We start from the raw sequence: 22,157 nt of genomic DNA on the forward strand, positions 1-22,157 counted from the left end.
CCTAGAGTATCGGGTTCGAACCCGACTGCAGGCGGGAAGATTTTCAGCATTTATTACCCGTTTCATTTAAAAATTAATAAATTTACAAATCAAGGGTTTTTATTTTTTATTTATTTTTTTTCGATTTTCTTATTTAACGGAATACATCGATGTGGATAAGGGTGTGCAATTTTTTACTACATATATATCACCGATATATCGCAGCGTGATGTACTTAAAATTGTTTATAAAGCATTGTTGTTTTATTAACGTAGGCGAAACTGTGGGACACAGCTAAAAATAAATAAAGGAAAGTATAATTTGTTTCTCAATATTATTACTGACTCAGGTAACGCTGAGTATGCTTGCTAGTCTGTATATATACATCATTCATTTTCATTTTGTTCTTATGACACAAGTATTTCATTTAAATTCTTTATTCCTTAGGTTCGGAGATTTTCACTTAATTTTGTTTCAGTAATCAATTGCTTATTATTGTAACCACTTTGCAAATGCCTGGCGTTTGTCAAAATCCATTCTCTTTGTGATTGGAAAAAAGCTAGCCACACGATCCTTAGTTGCGTGGCCAATGAAATTAATTCGTTTCATCTGCTTTTTTCTATCTATAAACATAGCATTGATTTTCATTGGTTTATTTAGTTTTTTCATTTATCTTTTTTAAGACGATAAATCTGAACTTAGTAATATTCTTTACTCATTGCTTTTCGGATTAGATGTTGCAAGTTATTATTTTATTCTTTTAGTTTAAATGCTTTGCTGCGGTGGTTTTGACTGATTTTAAGCGTATTTAAATAAGATGCTTTTTTTTTCTTTGGAAGATGGTGTTTTGACGGACATTTGTCGTCATTTCATCAGGATTTTTTTTGTATTACTTCATATGCTTGGAACTAAGGTAATATTACTTGTGCACATTTCAAATAACTAAAAAGATTCTTTATTACTTTCTTCTATATCTAATATATAGAAGAAAGTATTGGATTCGTGCAAATTTTCGAATTTCGAATTTTGACGGATACGAACGTTTTGAGGTGTGCTGAGTCCATTTCGACCATTTTTGGAAAATGTCTGTCTGTCTGTGTGTGTGTGTGTATGTATGTGTGTCACGTCTGTGTGTGACCAGTTTTTTGTGGCCGCTCTACAACAAAAACTACCGCATGAAATCGAACGAAATTTGGTACACATATGTGCCCCTATGTGAACTTGTGCCCATTAGTTTTTGGCGCGAATTCCTCCAAGGGGGGTGGAGCAATGGGACGTTTTTCGAGTTACGCGTGCTTGCTATTCCTCAGGAAGTAACTGGCGGAATCAAACAAAATTTGGTCCATATGTTGGTATTAACAGGAACAGGTGCTGATTCAATTTTGGTGTCAATAACTCAAACGGGGGTTGAGCTATAGAACGTTTTTTGTCGTCAATTGTGACTGCTGTATCTCAAGAAATAATGAACGGAATGAAAGAAAAATTTATCGGCAAGTAGCCCTTAGTGGGTATAAGAACTGATTTTATTTTTGTGTCAACAGCTAAAAAGGGGGTAGCGCAATCACCCGTTCTTTTTTTCCATTTTGAGTGCCCTATCTCAAGAAGTAATGCTACGTTCTGGTTGAAATTTGGAATATATGTGAATCCATATGTAAACAGGCTTTGGTTCTATTTTGACGCCGATCGCTCCAAGAGGTGTTGATTTTTTTTTTTTTTTTTTTTTTTTTTGCGAATAAAAATATTTTTATTAATGCAACAATAAGAAAGATAAATCGTAATAGATTGTCGTCTGCGTATTTCTCGTGATTTTAATTGTATGGAAATGATCAGAAATATTATCCCAATGATTTAAAATTTTTAACTGTTGCCATCTTATGTTTGTTAACAAATAAAATATTTGTAATTAATTCAAGCAAGGCTTTTAAAATAACTTTCAATTTTCGCTCTTTGCTTTGCTTTTGCAAAAATTCAGACATTGGGATAGTCGTCAAGTTTTTGCATGTGTCATTTTGTTTTTGTTGGGAATATTGCTTCCTCGTCAAGCATGGGGAGGGATCAGAAAAAAAAAAAAAAAAAAAAAAAAAAAGAAAAATATAGAAGAAAGTTTCGTGATGGCCACAACATACTAGTTTTTATTTCGGAGTGGGAAAGAAAGTTTACACCTGCCCAAAGAGTTTTTTTTTTTTTTTTTTTAACTTTATAGAACGAGCACAGCCGTGCAGGTACAGCTAACAGTACGGTATGTTAGTTTCAGTCCGATTCCGCGTCAGAAACTCGTGCTGCTGTTACCTGGTAGAACAACTGCTATTTTATTATAGTTGGTTGCAAAATTGACGAAAAAAATATTGACTGAAATGTTTTGTTATAATTATTTTTCGAATACGAAAGTGATCAATTAGGGAAGAAAGCTCTTAATTTTTTTACAGCGGAAAAAGGAGGACTTCTGTTGAAATAAAAAAAAATTTGCTAGCTAATGTTTAAGTTCGTTCGAGATTTTTATAAATCATTACAAAATTAATGTTCAATTGTGACATAAGGATATTTATAAAACAAAGAATATAAATGTACGCATGTGTTTATATATGTGTGTATGTTCCCTATGCACAGGGCCTGATTATTGCTGAAGGCCATGGCCTATGGCCCCCTTTCTTTAGGGGCCCCTAATGGCCCGAGAAGGAACGTAGGGGGGAGGGGGTTACAAACGCCAGAAACAAAACGTACCAAACTGATCAAATTTTAATTTTAGGATCCGAAAAGGGCGTTTTTCTTTTATATGAGGGAGAAAAAAAGGCTCGCAAAAACTAAAAAAAAATATCCATAGAAACCACTCTAATTTTCTGCATCAGATAAAATTTGTTCCAATGTTCTATGGTAATTGGAACTTGAATTATAACTGGTCTTGACTAATTTCATGTAACTGCAGGTAAGCGTTCAAATAGAAATCCGTTGTTGATAACAGTCGTCGTTGAACAATGCTTTTATTAAAATTTGTAGCAATGAAGAAAATCATTAAGAAGCAGGGCCGTCGACAGGATTTATGGGCCCCTATGCAACTTTCTTCAGGGCCCCTAACTTTTCACTTTAACCTTTAGCCTCCTCTTTCTAAGTTCTATTTTCATATAAACATCCAAAAAAAAAAAAAAAAAGTTAGTTGATCTGATAAAAAGGTGTTTTTTTCTCAGTTAAAATTGATTTGCGATTTCAAGTATGGGGAACCCTTTTTGGAGCTCGAACAACTTGAAGTCAATAGCAAAACAGACCACTTATTTGTTTTTTCCTCACGACGTGTTTTTTCCTCCCGTGTGTGTGCTTAACGAAAAAAATAAAATAAAATAAACAATTCTGCTGTGCTGTCTTTTTTTACCTTGGAGGAGGAGAGATATCAGGAGAGTGATGTAGTGACCTCTCCTTTGGGTTGAGAGTAGAATATCTCCAATTTTAGGGGGTCCGGCGGTTTCTCCCCCGGAAATTTTTTTGAAAAATACATTTAAAAAATCTGCATTTTAATGCCTTATACGGGATAATAGAAACTACAAAAACGTCAGGTAAAAAAAAAAAGAAAAAATTTCTTAAACTTTATACTCTTTTGCAAATTAAGACAATACAAAATACAAATTGCTCTTGGTTCGACAAAAAAGTGTGAGGGAGGAGAAACGATGACGCATTGTCACTTGCTCACATCGACTCTCGATATATAATTAGTTTTTGATCATCCCTTCAACTCATCAACAAACACAACACTGAATTTACTGAAAAACGATCAAGATTTAAAAATGCTTTAAAAGAAATGGTGGAATTATTTAGAAATTAAGTAATGAGAAAATAACACCCTAACCATTCGGACAATTCCTACTTTATGCATATAATAGGAAATAAATTTGAAGCACTTTTCAAGCAGTTTCAGAAACTTTTTAAATTATTTTCAAGGCCTCTAGAACAATTTAAGTTTTTCAAAGCAGTTCATTTGTACAAATCTCTGATATTTAACGTTGATAGCATAGTTTTACATTCGAACTTAGTAAGAAACCCCTATTATTCTGCACTATTTGTATTTTTTAATAACAAGTAGTGTAGAAAACGAAAAGGAATAGAGGTAGTGTAGTAAATTTTTCTCAAGCCAAAGAGATTGACAGTATGCAGTAGAAGTAATAAAAACAAGCAATAACAAAAGAACTTTCAAAATACGGAATTCACGTTTAAAAATAAATAGCAAATGTGAACATGCTAATCACGAAACTATATCTCAAGCAAGCAATGTGTTACAGGAAAGTCATAACCATTTTTTTACATTTTTAATGCAGAATGTAGCAAGGAGATGAATTTGGCACATTTTGGCTTCCCCTGCCCCCCTCCTCGCATTTGAAGAAGTTTAAAATGTCCCTAGTTGGCAAGATCTTAATGTTTTCAAGCACTTGAAAATGAAATATTTTAAAGTATTTTCCTTATTTTAGGATCGAATCATGCAATGTTTTCGAGAGTTGAGGACCTCCAAAGAAGCGGGGGACCTAAGCTATTTTAGTTGTAAGGGTAGTTGTAAGGGGAAATTACTCTAATTGGAGTGAGGTTTTAAGCGGGGTTCCTCAAGGATCAGTGTTAGGGCCTGTTTTGTTCATTGTTTTTATGAACGATATTCACAAAAATATTTCTGGGAACATGAATTGTTTTGCTGATGATGTCAAAGTTATGGGGACTGTAGATAATGAAGAACAAGCAAAACAGCTGCAAGAGGATCTAGATCATATTACGGAGTGGGCTGATAAATGGGGTATGGCTGTTAATGTTGGGAAATGTCAAGTGCTACATTTAGGGCATGGAAATAAGTGTACAAATTATTATTTGCAAGGTTCAGTCATTAGTCAGGCAGACAAAGTTACTGATCTGGGGGTCTTAATAAGTCAGGATTTAAAGTTTAGCCAACAGTGCAGCATTGCTAGTAACAAGGCCAATAAGATGCTTGGGTTTATCAATAGATCTATTTCAAACAAATCTAAAGAAGTTCTTCTGCCCTTATATAGAAGTTTGGTAAGACCTCATTTGGAGTATGCTGTTCAGTTTTGGTCTCCTTATCTTAAGAAAGACATTAATGTATTGGAAAGGGTTCAAAGGCGAGCTACAAGGCTAATAAATGGACTTTCCCACTTAGATTATGATTCCAGGCTTAGAAGGCTAAAAATGTACAGTCTTGAGCAAAGAAGAGACCCAGGGGACATGATTCAGCTGTTTAAATTTATTAAAACGAAAGATGTTACGGGGCTAAAGTGTAGCACTGAAAACAGGACAAGGGGTCATTGTTTTAAGCTATTTAAATCTCAGGCTAACATGGATATTAGGGAAAATTAATTTTTTAGCAGGGTAGTGGAACCTTGGAACAGCTTACCGGAAGAGGTGGTAATGAGCAAAGGAGTAGACAGTTTTAAGAGGGCCATTGATCTTCACTGGGGATTGTAAATTAACTAGGACCAGTCTAGCTGGGCCCAGAGCCTGTTGCTGGTCGTCACTTTTGTATTTGTATTTGTATTTATTTTAGCTTATAGGTAAATGATCCAGCACTGATTCTAATTAATGGTGATATAACTGTGCCCCTTTTAGACATGTAAGGGCGTTCTATACACTTTGATGAGGAATGCTCTTTCAAAAGCCCCCCCCCCCCACGTTTTTGTTCTGGAACAACACTAGAAATAGTTTCAATTTGTATCACTGTACCCAAAACTCAAATCAACTCATATTTTAAAATCGTTTCATCAAACTGCGTCTCCTGCCTTGTTTTGAGTTTCGAACGCTAAAATGCAAGTGCTTATTTAAAAGTCTTTTTTTTTTTTTTTTGCCCCTTGTCGATTTCAGTAAAGTTCTGTTTATCTTTCAAAACGAAGCGATTGCCTTTTGCTTTGAAATCACGCAAAAAATAGATAAATAAATCAAAATAATAATAATAATTCTTTTTAGTTAATGGCGTAAATAGGGGGACTCACTTCGAACATGATCACTTTCACTGAACTCACTTCGATTCACAACTCCCATGAACTATAGGGGGCGCTGCAGCCACTGTTTAATGGCGGATCAAAAAGGTAAAACAAACACATGCCGTAACTTATAACTTGCTTTGACGCTTTGTGAATGAGAGTAATTTTTCATCGTGTTTGTGGGAAGCTTTCTTTTCTATTCTTCTGAAATTACATTGCAGCATAAACTGTCTGAAGCTTGTAATTTACCCCCAAAAAACACGTGGAATGGAATGTTTTACCATTTTCGGTAGCATTGTTAATCACCGTATAAGGTAGCGTATTCGAGCTCTGGAGTTGCGAATTAAAAACTTTTAATCTTAACTCTAGGAGAATGACTTCCTTCAAACTAAAAAGTTTTCGAAAAAAAAGGGGGGGGGGATTTATCTTTCTCTTAGGCCCGCTTCGCGGGCCCCCAATCTCTCACGGGCCCCTATGCAATGCATAGGCTTGCCCCCCCCTCTCGACGGCTCTGTTAAGAAGAAAGATATGTTGTCATTCTTTTCCCTTAGAATATGAACAAATAAAATTCCGACTTTTTCTGAAATTGGGGGATTTAAAATTTTTCCTTTTTGATTAATTTTCCGTAATCCGTCAAGGAATTTTACATTTTTTTTTTTGGTTCAAGCCTGGCTTGTTAAACACGCGTCACTTGACGTAACTTTTATTTTCGAGGTAGACCGTGCAAAGTTGGGTGACGCAGCTAGTAAATACAAATCATTTTTAGAACTTGAAAGAGGTATAATCGATGAAATAAAGCTTGTAATCCAAATGTCGTTGCTTTTCGGTGAGGGGGGGGGGATGACATTACCAAAATTTAAAAGTAATGAAAATGGAAAATGAGCTTTTATTTTTCACTTTTCACTTTCTTGTACAATGAACAATTTTAGAAATAAATCATTAGAATAAAAACAATTACATTTTAGATTGTTAGTAGCTATGAAAAATATCAAACGTTGTGAAATGATCAACAAAAATTCATAACACAAAAATAATTTATTTCATGATAATTTAAAATTTTCTCACAACATTAATTAAAAAATAATAGGTATTAGTAACACTACAAGGAACTTACAGCGGAAATATGAAAATAAATAAATTTTACTAAAAAGCATAGCTTTTAATAATGTAAATATCTTTAAAAATATAAAGTTGGAATTTTTTCCTGAAAGTAAAAATGAAAAGTAATAAATAAATAAGTATAAAATGATAAATTTGCAAAACGTCCCTGACCGGTGTTTTGAAGTCGCAGAGAAGTCTTTCTTTTTAATACAGAAAAGATGTGAGCAGAGACAATCGACTGCTTTGGAGTTTTTAAATCCGCAAGCTCACATCTCTTTTGAAAGGAAAAAGGAGTTTCTTGTAACACTCCGAAACACGTTTTAGCACGCTTTCCTTTATTTATTTTTAGCTATGCATCGCGGTTTCACCCGCGTTAATAAGACAACAATATATTTAAAAACTGTTTTAAGTATGTCATGCTATGATATAAAATTACACCCTTGTCCATCGGTATTTTCCAACAAAAAAGAAAACCGAAAAAAATTTTTCAATTGAAAATAATTGAAAACCCTTGATTTAAAAATTTACATGATATTATCGGTAACTTTAATAAAACAGAACGTTAATACTCCCCCCCCGTCGGCAGCCGGATGCGAACCCGAGATAATCGTATTTCTAGTCCGGCGCCTAACCGATTGAACTACGATCGAACGCTTAAAACGGCTTCATTGAGCAATAAATAATGCATCATAAAATATTAAATCTAAAACGTAATTGTTTCCATTTTCATGATATATTTCTATAATTGAACTTGCTAACGTATCGCCAGATGAGAGCCCTTGCGACGCAGAAAGAGACTGAAATTAAAGGTTCGTCTAACAGTGGCCGCCGCTCATATGAATCACGTTTGTGTTAAAATAGCTTTGATTCCATAAAGCAGCTGATTCAATAAAGCGGCGAATTGAATAAAGCTGAACTTTATTCTGTTTTTGACAATGTGATTCACTAAAGCGGTAGATTCAATTAATCACTGATTCAATTAACCGGCGTTCACTGTATTAAAAAAAAAAAAAAAAAAAAAAAAAACAGATTTTGAATATGTTCGGAAATGGCTATTCGAGTCTAACCTCTAGTTGCTCCTCTGAAAGCTTTAAGTTTTCAAGATTGAGCGGCATTATTACCTATGTGACTGCTGTTTTAGAATCCGTGAAATGCCATATTTCTCGAGCATATCATAAGAATACATCGCGCTTCAAAAAGAAGCATTTTATTGACGTCATATAACGTCGTGAAACTTATCAAAACAAGACGTCTTTCTGGATTTATTTGGAGGGTATTGTCAAGAGTATAATGTTCATTCTTTTCTTCTTCCCTATTTTTCAACCAGTAAAACTTGTGTTAAAAATTTATCTTGTTTAGTTTCCTCACTGCTCTGATGAGTTGAAGGGGGTGGGGGGGGGGAGGCTTGGATATTGAAAGGTCAGTCAATGGTTCATGGCTACAATTTTTACACGTCATAACAATAACTCAAATCATTCTTGGGAAAACATGCCAAAATAAATAATCCTTGAAGCGGGCTTTTATTTTTCTGCAAACTACATAGCAAGGAACCGCGCGCAGTAGTTTGGGGCAGGGTTGCGGAGTCGGAAGGAAAATTGCCGACTCTGACCCCGACTCCGACTAATGGATTTTGAAACGCCCGACTCCGACTCCGATTGGAATTTTTTAAAAAAATTTCTAATTGTATTTTTTCAACTCCCTCTCTCCCTTCAGGGGAAGAGGGAAAATCTCTAAACAGAGATTGTAATATTAATTCCTTTTTATGAAATTTCGCATTTTTTTAAAATTTTAAACACAAGACGCATACAACGCTAGAAATTCAATTTTAAAATCAAATTTTCCAATAGTTACGAGTTAAAAAGTGAGATGACTTAAAAAATCCCTTTTAAAAAATTTGAAAAGGATTATCTGTAATTTGCCCTCTTTTAATGTTTAACAAATAGATATTGATCAAATCGTGTGCTTTCAATTTTTGAAAGCTGTAACTTGAGAAAAAAAAAAGCTTTTTTTCTAAATCCAAGTTCTTGAGAGGGAGTGGTTTGCCCCGGGTGACACCCATCTAGTAGATGACACCCAAAGTTAATTTCAGAGTTTATAAAAAATGTAAATATTTTAATTCTGAACATTTTCGCGAATATATTTAAAATAATATTTCATCAATAAAATTTCAGCGAAAATAGGGCACATATACGTCAGGAGCTAATTTTACACAAAATGCGACGGTATACAAATTTGTACGAATAGCTTTTACTATACCTATATTTCTTCTTCGCTAAATTTTTAATTTAAATTTTATTGGCTGCTTTAGAATTAACCTTAACATGAAGATTTTAAGATTAACTGCAATTATTGAGTGATGTAATCAAGAAATCATTTACACTTATTTTGTTCCATACTTTTTAGTGAGAACCAAGCTTATAGAAAGTCTTAATAAAGAAAAAAACATAAGATTATTTCATCTAATCTTTTGAATTCGTGCTTTCACGCCAGAACTTCTTTGAATTTGCCGATCACCCTTAAAGGTTTACACCTTAGCTACAGGCCTCAACTTACTAATTTGTTACGTTTCTTTTACTATTTTATACCTGAGATCGCTGATTGCCATAATGGCAGTTATTTTCTCATTAGTATCTTTTCATACATGTAATCGAACCAACTGGTAGTCAGTTTTTAAAAAATGCAAGGAGAGTCAGTGAAAATGAAAGAAAAAAAGAAGCCCGGAGGCGGAGTCGGCATGTTTTCTAACGACTCCAACTCCAACTCCTTTACCCCAAAATCAGTCCGACTCCAACTCCTTGACTCCGACTCCGACTCCACAGCCCTGGTTTGGGGCCATTCATTAATTACGTTACGTAAGGACGATTTTGGCAATTTTTGACCCCCCCTCCCCCAAGTAAGAACAAGTAAGATTTTTCAACCCCCCCTATCTCACGTAAGATTCCATTTTGTTTTTCAAAATAATAAGATAACGAATCTTACATCACTGAAATCGCTATTAATTTCACTAATGTTATTTTTTTTCAAGAACCTTTTTGTGTAAAGAGATATTTACTAAAAGGAATTTAGAATGAACGTTTTCTCGGCAGATACTTTTTTGTATATGATGCGGTACTAATTAAAAATGAGACATGTCATACACTGCAATTTTTTTTATTATATTTTACACTATTCATTATTTAAAATGCAAGTAAAAAACAACTCATCTTAGTACGTTTTTTACCTCCCAGAAGCGAATGAAACATGATCCCTGCCAAACCACTTGATGACGCGATTTTTAATATAAAATATCGACTTGGAAAATATTACGTAAGAATGACTCTGATCCCTCCCCCCTCCAAGTAAGGGTATGTAGAGATGTTTCCAACCCCCTCCCCCTCGGGACCCTTACGTAATTAATGAATGGCCCCTTTCTGAGAGCTGAAAATTAGATGTTTGATAATAATCATTTGAATATGGTTATGGTTTTACACGATTTCCTGAAAACATTTTTAAAAAGGAAAGTAATAAGTGTTGTCATTTGGTGATAGTAGTGGTAGATAGGGGACACATGCACTGCTCTTGGGGGAAGAAAAACTATTCTTTGAAATATGCTGCAATTTTAATTGTGTCAATTTTTTACAAATATTTAAAGGAAAAATGATCATGAAAGTCTCAAACATTATCTGGTCTTTACTTTCCTTTTTACAGCTATAACTTATTAACTTCGTTAAATAGAACGCCAGTACGTTTTCAAAGCAAAGATTTCCGCAAACTCTTTACTTGTTCTATTCAACAATTGTAAAAACATTTCTTCTTAAATTTTCGTTTTCAAATAAAATAAATGACCACTTGAAGATCTTAGCAGTAAAAATTTGGTAGTATCCATGTATTTATCCAAATATTTAAAACACGCTATCGCTTCAAGAACTACCTGGAATCGTGATCGAGTCAGCTATAAAAAAAAATTGGAAGCTTTCCAAAAAAGTTATTTGGCCCAGTTTCATCTTTGTATGACGTTAATTTACGGAGATATTAGTTGAAAAATGGACAGTATTATGTATATACTAGCTACGTAGCCAAGCTTTGCACTGTTCACCTCAAAAATAAAAGTTATGTCAAGGGACGCATGTTCAACAATCAGGCTTAAGCCAAAAAAAAACAAAATCAGTAAAATTTTGCTGCAGATTTCAGAAAAATAGCCAAAACGTAGACATTTTAAATCCTCCGATTACAGGAGAAGCCTTTAAAACAAAACCCAGAATTTTATTTGCTCATATTCGAGAAAAAAAAAGGCAACAGATCTTTCGTCTCAATGATTTTCTTTACGCTACAAATTTTAATAAAAGCAATGTTGCGGAAAATTGAGATGAAGCATTGAATAATGAGACATTTCCATAGTATTACGGACTCTACACTTCATAAGGATGTTTTAGCATCCCGATTACTCATGATTAGTGCAAATACTAAAGTTAAACTTTTTGTAAATGTATGGTCCTATGTGTACTTATGTAATAGCATTGAAAAAAGTTTAGATTTGTTTTAAATTTCTAAAAATATAGGAAGACATATAGTATGTTACGGATTCTACACTCAAAAGACATGGAAATTTTTGTTTAAACTTTTTTCAAATTTTCCGTGAAAGTATATTCTTACCTAATGAAGGTTTTTTATAGGGCTCGACCGATGGCATTTTTTGGCCGATGGGCCGATGCCGATTGTTGGCCGATTGTTCAAAGATGGCCGATGGTCGATGGCCGATTGTTTTCCTCCAAATGGCCGATTGCCGATGGCCGATGGCAAAAAAAAAAAAAAAATCTAACAGAAATAAATTGATAAGACTGTCATGGATTTAAAGGATCATTGATTCATTTCACTTTACTTCCTTTCTACAAGTAAGAAATTGTAATCACAAAAAAAAAATCAGATTTCGACCTAAATTTCTATTTTACAATCATCCAATTTAAAGTTCGCAAGTTTTATCGGCACATATGTACATGCATATGTACCTAAGAACATATAGAGGACTAAAATATTCATTATGAACGCCTCCTTAGTTAATTATCGCAAATTCTCTTGTGATGTCTTCATGCGCGTAAACTAGCGTCATTCAAAAGCGTTATGAAGTAGTAAGTTGAAAACTCATACGTACGTAGTATGATCTAAAAGTTCGAGGACAAGTTGTATAAAACCTTACCCTGAATAGTTCACATTACCGAAGTACATCTATCTACAAAATAGTCACCTAGAACGACTATGCACTTCTGCCAACGTTCGTATAGCTTTTATTAAAAGGACTCCTGGAAGACATTTACCGCAACCTCCTGTAAGATCTCTTGCACTGCTGCTTTAATTTCATCGTGGGGAAGAAGGCGAATTTCATGTTGAGGATGCGCGGTTCGATTGCTCAATACTCTGATGTGACAAACGAATAAAATAACGTTTCTTCGGACTTAGCTCTGTGTGACTTTTAGCTGTTCCCAGCAAAAAAACATTTGCATGGACGCCGCTTTCTTCCGTCAGGAGAAGATAAAGCTGCATCACAGAAGGTAGCGAAAAATGGCTTCCAGGAGTATTTCCAAAATTTATACGAACACTGACTGAAGTACATAGTCCCTCAAGGTGACCTTTTGAAGGTGGATGTGCTTCGATAAGGTGAACTGTTCTGTAGAAGGTTTTACCCAGCTTGTCCCCCAAACTTTTGGATCGTACTACGTACAATCTGTAGTTATGTTTCTCCTTTTTTGACTGCTGTATGATGGAAGGCAGAGAAAAACGACCAACAAAAAAAAAAAAAAAAAAAAAAAAAAAAAAAAAGAAAGAAAGAAAAAAGGAAGAAGAACAAAGAGACTGTTTAATAACCAATTGCTTTTCTTTTTTTTTAATTGAACATATAACTAAGATTTCAGTAATATCGTAATAGTGTATGGATTTAGGTACACTAAACATAATTAAAAAACATTAAATTATGTGTTTAATCATTACAAAAAACAAATTAAGAATAAAACTATGAAACCGTCAACAAATTACGCAATTCAAGTGGAAAGATTGCGCGTAGATATTTTTAGTCATCAAATTAAACAAAAAAGGTAACAGATAAATTACAATATTAAATCATAATAGGAATATTTTTATACTTATTTAAAATTTATGAATAGAAAAGTTTGCATTTTTCATAAAAGCTATAACAGTGACATAAATTTTGCGGAAAAAAGAAATAGCTATGAAAAGAGAAAGGTTCTTAAAACGCAGCTACAATAAACGAACTCAATATTTACACCAAGTTAATAACAGAATACATATACTACTTGATCTGATGTTTGCACACGTAATATTGAAGAATTTGATTGTTTAATCTTTTATGAAGAACTACAAACAAGTTCTAATTGAATTTTTCAATTTAACAGTAATTTTCTGAAATTTTAAAAATTGCATAATATAAAATCCTTGAAACTGTTCTATAACATATTATTAAAAATATAATGAAATCGAAAATAACTTATTCATTGATTTTATATAAATACATAAAAATAGTTACTTATAGCAGAAAAAAAAATCGATCGCGATGCAAGAAAGATGGCGCATTACGAAATATAAGTGAAATAAGTATACTATAAGAAATTCGTAAAATGACATTTCTTGATCAAAATAAATAATAGCTAAATATTTAAGAAATGCTTGAAACGACGAAGGTGGGTTAGGGGGGTCACCCTCTGATTTTGGAGTAACTCACTACATTAAACTTCGGCCCCAACTTCGGCCTCATTTTTTTAGTACAGAAGCGCTACCACCCCCCTCGGAAGAGTTTCTGAATCTACTTCAGCACTATGAAGAAAAAATTCAAAAGTCCTTTGATTTCCGAATTCCACCATTCAAAACGTCTTTAATCAATTTCTTACATTAATGTTCTAAATTCTTCCTAAAAATAGATAAAGCTTGAAAAAAAAATCTCTAATTTTATAAATGGTGTTAGTTTTAAACAACTCAGAAGTACAACTAGAGTTTAATTTCAGAAATTGAGGGAGTGGGAGGAGGGGCACGCAAGTGTTCTCAGAAATACAAAAAATAGTCGTAAAAAATAGAGTTTAAAATAATTATAAGCATTGAGCAGAAAAACCCTTTTAAAACTTGCAGCCGTGTTTGTTTTGACGTGCAATGGCGGATTTAAAATATAGCAAATCTTGCAATTGCACGAGAGGCTCCATAACCGTAGGGGCAACGTAGGAGTTACAAAAATGGGTATGATAAATGTTTTACAACTTCTGTGATAGAGAAATAGGGCCCTAAAATGTATTTCGACTGGCCCCAAACTTGTATCTTCGCAGAAGCGAACCAGAAAAGACTGCATTACTGTGAATCATATTACAAATATCGAAAAATTACCATCAGTTCAAAGGGAATCTAACAAAATGAAACAAAACCGGTTTCGCCATCTCATATTTGTTTCCATGGTCTCCAATTCGGCAATATGTCACCAAATGATCGTCAGTCTGAGACTCTATATTAGTTTTGCATTGAAATAAGTAATTAATAGCCACAAAAAATGAGTAAATAGGCTTTTTAGAACACCCGATCGAAAACAAAAAGGAAAGTGCGCAACTGGAACGTACGCGCAGCCCTTATGCGAAAATTTACCCTTCTACAGCTTACCATTTTTGAATTATGACTTATGAGAGATACATACGTACATCCAGTCGCAAGAAACAACGCAATAATTAACTTGTTTGGTACCTGAATGCAATATTAAAAACTCTTTCAGCGGTGACAAAATAGAAATTCATACTGAAGTTTAAGTAAACAATTTTATTTGTAAACAAAAACTCCCTTTACTTTGTATTAAAAAGTAAAACAACGAAGGTCCCTTTTTTTTTTCAAAAACATCGGCCGATTCCATCGGCTTTTCGATGCTTTTTAAGGCCGATGGGCCGATGTTTCCTGCAAGTTAGCATCGGCCGCCGATGGCTAAATTATTGAACCATCGGCGCCGATGCATCGGCAAGGCCGATGCATCGGTCGAGTCCTAGTTTTTTACTTTGTCTCAGTTTATCTATAATACATTTACATGCCAAAATAGTTATTAAAAAGGCAAAAAATATTTTTAAAGGAATTATTTACTAAAGAACTGCACATTTATGAGCATGTTACGGACCCTACATATTTGTCACGTTTGGAGTATTGATTGAATTATTGTTAACAGAATCTAAACAACAGCAATACTACCTCACTCCTCAATAATTTCAATGATAGAATCAACTGTTATGACTAATTCTTCATCATATATGTGAGGGATGCCCACCAGTGGGGGGGGGGGGGGGAGGGGAGTCATGGCGCAGACTGTGCCATTGGAGTTTTTAGGGGTGTTTTGAGGGGTATTTTTCTTAATTTGGGGAGGAGGGTAGTTTCTTGCTATTGGGGGGGGGGGGGGGGTTCTTTGGGATATTTAGAGAGGGGGGTATCTCTGTATATGTAAAAAAACTAGATTGAACGTGGATCTCCTGTTGGAATAGACCAAGTGATATGTTGATTTCTTCAGTTTGCTTTTTGCATTATCTCGAATTTGTTATTAGAAATCATAGGTTTTAATTCAAATTTTACTAGCAATTTAACTTTTACAGTAGAATTTTGATTATCTGAAGTGATCAATACCGAACCATTTTTGGTAAATCGAAATTTCTGGGTAAACTTTAAGGGGGAGAGGATATGTTAGGGAGAGAAGATGTTTTTAGCCAAAACTTTTAAAATTGCCTTTTTAAAGGTAAATTAAATTTTCTGTTAATGCAATTAAAAAAGGCAACATTTTTTGCTTCAGAAATCACATATCTTCTTAAGCAACAAAATTTGTTCATTTCCCATTTAAATAATTGCATTTAATCAATTAAATGTGTGATCGGTCATGTTTGATACAAAAGATCTGTTTTTTAATTCAGTGGCCGTAATATTAATTCTTTGTTCTTTTATTTTGACGTGAAAGTGATTTTTTTTGTGATATAATACTGGAAAATTTTCAAATGTCACACTTTAAATATACTGAAATTTACTACCACCTGATCAGTCAACACCCCACACGATAATAAAGAAAGTTGGGGCTCGTTAGAGCGGCCTTGATAATTTTAATGCCCCTTTTTTAAAAAAATTTATAATCAACAAAAAGTAGTGACCATAGTTCTACAATTCCTATAATGAAATCACATGGTACAGTTATATTGAACAAATTTCAGAAAGTGTTATTTTGACAGTGTTATTTTTGGTTGAGTAGCTTTCATACTAAGCAACTTCATTTTTTAAATGGTTTTTTCATGAAGAATGAAGCAATAAATTGATTTTCTCTCCTAAAATAAGTTTCTTTAGTTATTATATAGTATATTATATAGTTCCTAAGCATTAGCAGTTTATTTTTTGTTGTGAAAAAAAATCAGGACAACTTTTTTTAGACCAAGAACCTGGCGTATGTTGGTTCACTTTTAGAAAATCCACAAAATTTTTTAGAACAGTTAAAAAAGCAATATACTCTAGTATTTGCAATAGTGAAGTTGATAAAAACCCAAATTGTGCTGATTCTCAAAAAAAAAAAAAAAAAAAAAAAAAAAAGAAAAGAAAAATGTAACAGGTGAAAAAATGTATAAATAGCGCAAAGGACAATGTTGGTCATTTTTAATTATATTGATTCTTAAACTTTGGTTTGTTAGTTCTAATCACAAAACATTTGTTTGTTACAAATGTTGGATAATATTTATCATTCAAATTGTAACAGAAGTTGTTTTTGTAATTTGGATCAAGGGACCCCGGGACTGGGGCAGGTTGGTTCACTTCACAAAGTTCTGTTAAAATATTAACGTTTAAAAAGTTAATGAATTGAACATTTTCTGGGATGATGAGAAATATTTAATGAAACCCAAGGTAGAAAATAAAACTACTAATTGAATTTTATGATGAGATTGAAAAAAAAAAGAAAAAAAAAAAAACAAGAGGAGAAGGAAACCAATGTGCAGGCCTTGATTTACGTACAAGTTAAGCAAGCAATACTTAGGGCCCCTGCTTTGTTAGGGGCCCCACAACTCCCGGAAGTTAGCATGATTCGTTCCAAAAAAGAGAGAAGAGAAGTACCTGAAAAAATTAATTTCATTTTCTAGTGCTTGAAAACATTGGAAATTTGGAAAAGTGTCTCTACAAACCACAAATGGGAGGGGGTAGGGAGAAGGAATGCCAATGTATGTCAAATTCAGCTCCTTGCTACACCCTGCACTAAAAATGTAAAAACCATGGTTCTCACGTTTCTGAAACATATTACAAATTTTTGTAATTCACATGTTTCATGTGAATTGCAAAATGTACATGTTTTAGCTTACTTCTTCTGCATATTGTCAATCTGTTTAGTACGAAAAAAAAAAAAAACACTACCTCTATTCCTTTTCGTTTTCTGCCTCACTTGCAACTGAAGCAAAGTTGTTGTCATGAGAAATCTATAGTTTATTTTTTCTTTCAAATTTAAAATATCTGCTGTTTCTTACAAAGTTAGAACAGGACTGTAAATATTTACAACCAAGTACTAAAATATCAGAGACAGAAAAGTACAAATGAAGTGCGTTTAACAATCTTAATTGTTCTGGAGTCCTTGAAAACAAGTCTTTGAAATTCCTAAGCAAAGTGAGCTCCAATTTTATTTCTTATCATGGTATAAATTATGAATTGTTCAAATGGGCAGTATGTTACTCTCTTGTTACCTATTTTCTAAATCTGTACACCATTTCTTTTAAAGCATTTTTTACTATTGAGAATTTTATATTTAGTTCATTGTTGTATTGGTCGGTGGGTTGGAGGGGTGATAAAAAACTAATTGTACCGAAAGCCAATGTGAGCAAGTAACAATGTATAATCTTTTCTCTTCCCGCGCTTTTTCTCTAAGTCAACTGTTTTCATTGATCTGTCCAATCAGAAACAATTTTTACTGTGTATTATCATAATTTGCGATAGAATATATAACTTTAAAAAGTTTTGTTTGCCTATTTCTGTCCTGATATTTTTAAAGTTCCAACTTAATCTTATAAGGCTTCAAAATGCAGAATTTTATACCTAGTTTTCAAAATTTCCTCCGGGGAAGAAACCCTCAGGCCCATTAAAATTGAGAATATCGCAAACTCCACTTAAAGGGGAATCCTGAGTCATTCTCTTGATTCCTTTCCCCCTCTTAAGATCAATCCAAGCAGAGCATCAGGGAAAACACATTAAAACACGATCAACAAAGGAGAAATATAGCTGTATGTATCAGAAGAAAGAGACAAACATAGTAAAGGGAGAGAAAAAATTTACCTCTTGCACCACCGAGAGAAACGTTGTTTAAACTACAAAAGGGGTCCCATACCTGAAACAGCTTAGGGCCCCGTAAAGTCTAAATCCGGTCCTGCCAATGTGCCCCGACTCCCTCAATACACTTGTGATGCAGTCAAAATTCTTCTGAAAGTCAAAGTTTTTTTAAAGCATAAGTATAATTCCTTTTAGAGGGATTAATTTTAGTCCTTTTTTTCCTGTGGAGGCTGTTTAATCATTTAGGTAAAAAAAGATCTGTAATGAAACAGTTGCCAAATGTAGACTTCGTAACTATAAAAGTTGCATTTTTGATGTTTTGATTGCGATTACATGCATAATATGAAGTAAATAAAGAAAAAAAAAAAAGACAATCATCTCCTTTGGAATGTGCTTTTTCAATCTATATAAAAATTTTATCCTTTTAACAAGTTTTGTTGCGGACACCCCTATGTCACAAATACCGTGAAATGCCCCTAATAATTTGAATGGAGGAAAGCCTTCGAAAAATAGGGATTTTATGTCGAAATCTAAGTGTCATAATTAATAGTTTTTAATTGATATCTCGGCAAGTTATTATCGAAAGCTTATGTTAAATAGCCAAACATAAAGAAGGGAAGATTACGAATCCATCGATACCCTGTTCGGTGGTCAGTTCACTGTCGCTCGGGAGAAGTAACTTGGACATAGATGACTACATAGATACATAGCTACATACATAGATACCTACGCTCAGTTTTTAATTACATAAGATGTGTCACACTACATTCTTAAAGACCGCTAGTGAAGGGTCGAACCAGGTACCAAATGAGTAGAAAATTTCTGAGAAACACATCTCGCCCCGACACATCTTTGAAGGGCTTTAGTTGACAGAGATATTAATTAAAAAGAGGTTTCTATCATTGAGAAGAGACAAAATAGAGGGAGTGAAGACTTTCTTATGTGAACCTAAGACCCCAAGTCAAGTGAGAGATTCTAAAGCAAAGCATTGGAAGAAATCAGGTTACTTTCGCTTGTTTCACTCAAAACGTGTCAATCTTTCGTCATTGTTGAGTCACGTGACTTGGAGTCCTAGCCTCAGCTTTTGATAAGCCAATGATTGGACTCGCTCCCTCCATTTATACTCCTGTTCTAATGTTTCTTACACTTCAAATTGCTCTTTTTACAATTAAGAATTCCCGTTTCGTTTCTAATAGATTATCACAAAAAAAAAAAAAAAAAAAAAAAACCGTAAGAAACTGATCGAGACGAGATTTGTTTTGTTGGACGAAACTCAAAGCTCCTAATTCAATTAGAATTGGAATAAAAAGCATTTTTTTTAATTGTTAGATAGGGTCTTTATTTTTTTTTATAAAGGTTCGATTTTTTCTATTTCTCTTGAAATTTTCCTGAAAGGACCAGGACTAAGAAATTCGAACATACTATCAAAATTTTGAATTTTTTAAAATTACTCCATTTTTAATTCGGTATTATTTTCGCAGAACCTGAATTGAAGGATATATTTAAAAAAAAATACATGCTTTATTTCGCAAATTGGATGATGGCAATCAAAAGAGCTGATTTTTCTGTGAAATATGGAATTTGTTTTAAACTTCTAAGTCAATTATAACTGGATTTAACATTGTTAATACGAATGAATGCTAACTCAAATTTTCACTGCAGCAATTAATAATACTATTCAGAGTCGTAACAACTTTTATCAACCAAACTTCCCTAGTATGCATACATAGGAAGAGCTCGTTTCAAAAACTTTAACGTTTAGTTAAAATCCTTTTCTCAAACGTTTATTTTATTCCTCTCAGTTCATTTGATCAAGGCTATTGAAATTTCTATGATTAATCTCTACTTGTGTTGTTCATTGTAAAAGTGTTCTAGCTCAATATTTTTAAAATTCGTATTTGCTTGCTAAATGGTATCAAATTAAGTTATATCTTTTATTGTAAACTCGAAAGAACAACTGGGTCCATGGGATTACTTTTCGAAAGATAAATATCTAACGACTAATAGTAGCTGAACACTCGTTTTCTTTTTCCCTAAGGAAAAATTTGCAAATGGCTTTATATAGAAAGGCATAGTAAAGCCATTTACAAGGAGAGACATCACTTTTACATTGAACGACACAAATGTTAATAACATATCATGTGTCTAGTAAAATTTTTTGAGAAAAAATATTTTTTTTCTTAATCAAATTTGAGGAATGCTCTTTTTTGCTTGTCTAAACTTACTGCTACCTACAACTTAATGCAACCTGCAACAATTATTACAACCGAGTTACAACTTAATGCAACCTGCAACAATTATTACAACCGAGTTACAACTTAAACTTCCTCTTGCGCCTAAAATAATTTAGCTTTATTACTCAAAGTCATCGTAAATAACAGTGAAAAATATTAATTAACTTAAAAGCAAATTTTGAAAACACAAATGCATTTTATGAAACGCAGTTAGCTTAAATATTTTTAAATACATTACCCCCACAATGCGCTTCAAAAACTAACAGGTGTTTGCTGCAATAAACAAATTGAGTGACCGTCGCTCTTTAGAACTTAAAAAAGAATTTTTTCAGAGAATTGAAACAGTCATAAAAATGAATGCAATAAAACGATTCCGACAACAAAGTATTACATTGCATACATTTTCCCGACATAATTACCGAAACACCAGTTCTTTAAAAAACAATAAGTACAAAATTAAATAAAAGAATATATGTAAAAGGTTATTCTCTCTTGCACGTATTCTGACACGTTTTCGGATTCATTTTATCGCTTCCTACTCACATCCTAAAACATTGCGTACCGTCCTTGTATTGTGGCAAATCAGCATTTCTGATGACGGTATTTAAAAAACTTTTTCTGTTTGCTTCTCATGTCTCAATGAACCTACCCATTAATTAATGGCATGTGAGGTGTACTTACAGCAACCTCAATTGAAGGACGATGTTAATTTTCACGTCGTGAGTTATGAGCGTGAAGAATAAGCCATGTTTTCATCATGTTATAATTAATTGATACGTTTAAACCAATCAGAATTTACTTCCTTTTTCATAGTAAAGGAAGATTCGAGAAAATTTTTACACTAAAGTGTCGACCTAAATTTCCATTTTGCTCAACCCCTAAGGAATGTTGAGTTGTTTTTTCGGCCCAACTGCGCGTGCATATATACCTTAAGAACGTATGGACGTCTGAAACATCCATTTTGACGATCCCAGAATGAATTACTCATCTCGTAGTTTTATCGAGACGTCCGCCGTATGAGCGTACGTATCTCGCATAACTTAATAACGGAATGCCGTAGAAAAATGAAATTCGGTGGGTAGACTCTTAGTGGGGTCTAGCTAGTTGTGCACCTCTCCTTTTAGTTGCATTCGGATGTTCCAAAAGGGGTCTTTAGAACCTTCTGTGAAAAATCAGTGTTAATGCAAACTCAGTGTTTCTATGCAAACTCAAAAAATGTTATAATTTGGCGAACACTTGGCCCAATTTTTGGCGATATTAACCTAGCTGGCGACAAATTTGGCAAAAAAAATTTTTTTTTTCAAATATGTTTTCAATTTGGCGATAGTTATACATCGAAGCACGTTAAGATTATCGATATTGGGAAAAATTAATCTCTTTTAAACGCTGCTTCCTTGTTTTTTTTCTTTAAAAACTAAAAAAAATATGAATTATTTAATAGAAGTAAAAGAAAGGAGTGCTGTGTCAACATCAGATTGTTTCAATTAAAACTAGGCAGCGTAAGTGAACGATAGATTCGCTCTTTTCTATACTTTGATGGTTTTTTGCTTTACGTTAGACGCACGTATTTCAAACATTCCTTTGAGAAACACAAAAATTGATGAAT

Source organism: Uloborus diversus, chromosome 7, assembly GCF_026930045.1.
Source record: "Uloborus diversus isolate 005 chromosome 7, Udiv.v.3.1, whole genome shotgun sequence".
Classification (NCBI taxonomy): Eukaryota; Metazoa; Arthropoda; class Arachnida; order Araneae; family Uloboridae; genus Uloborus; species Uloborus diversus.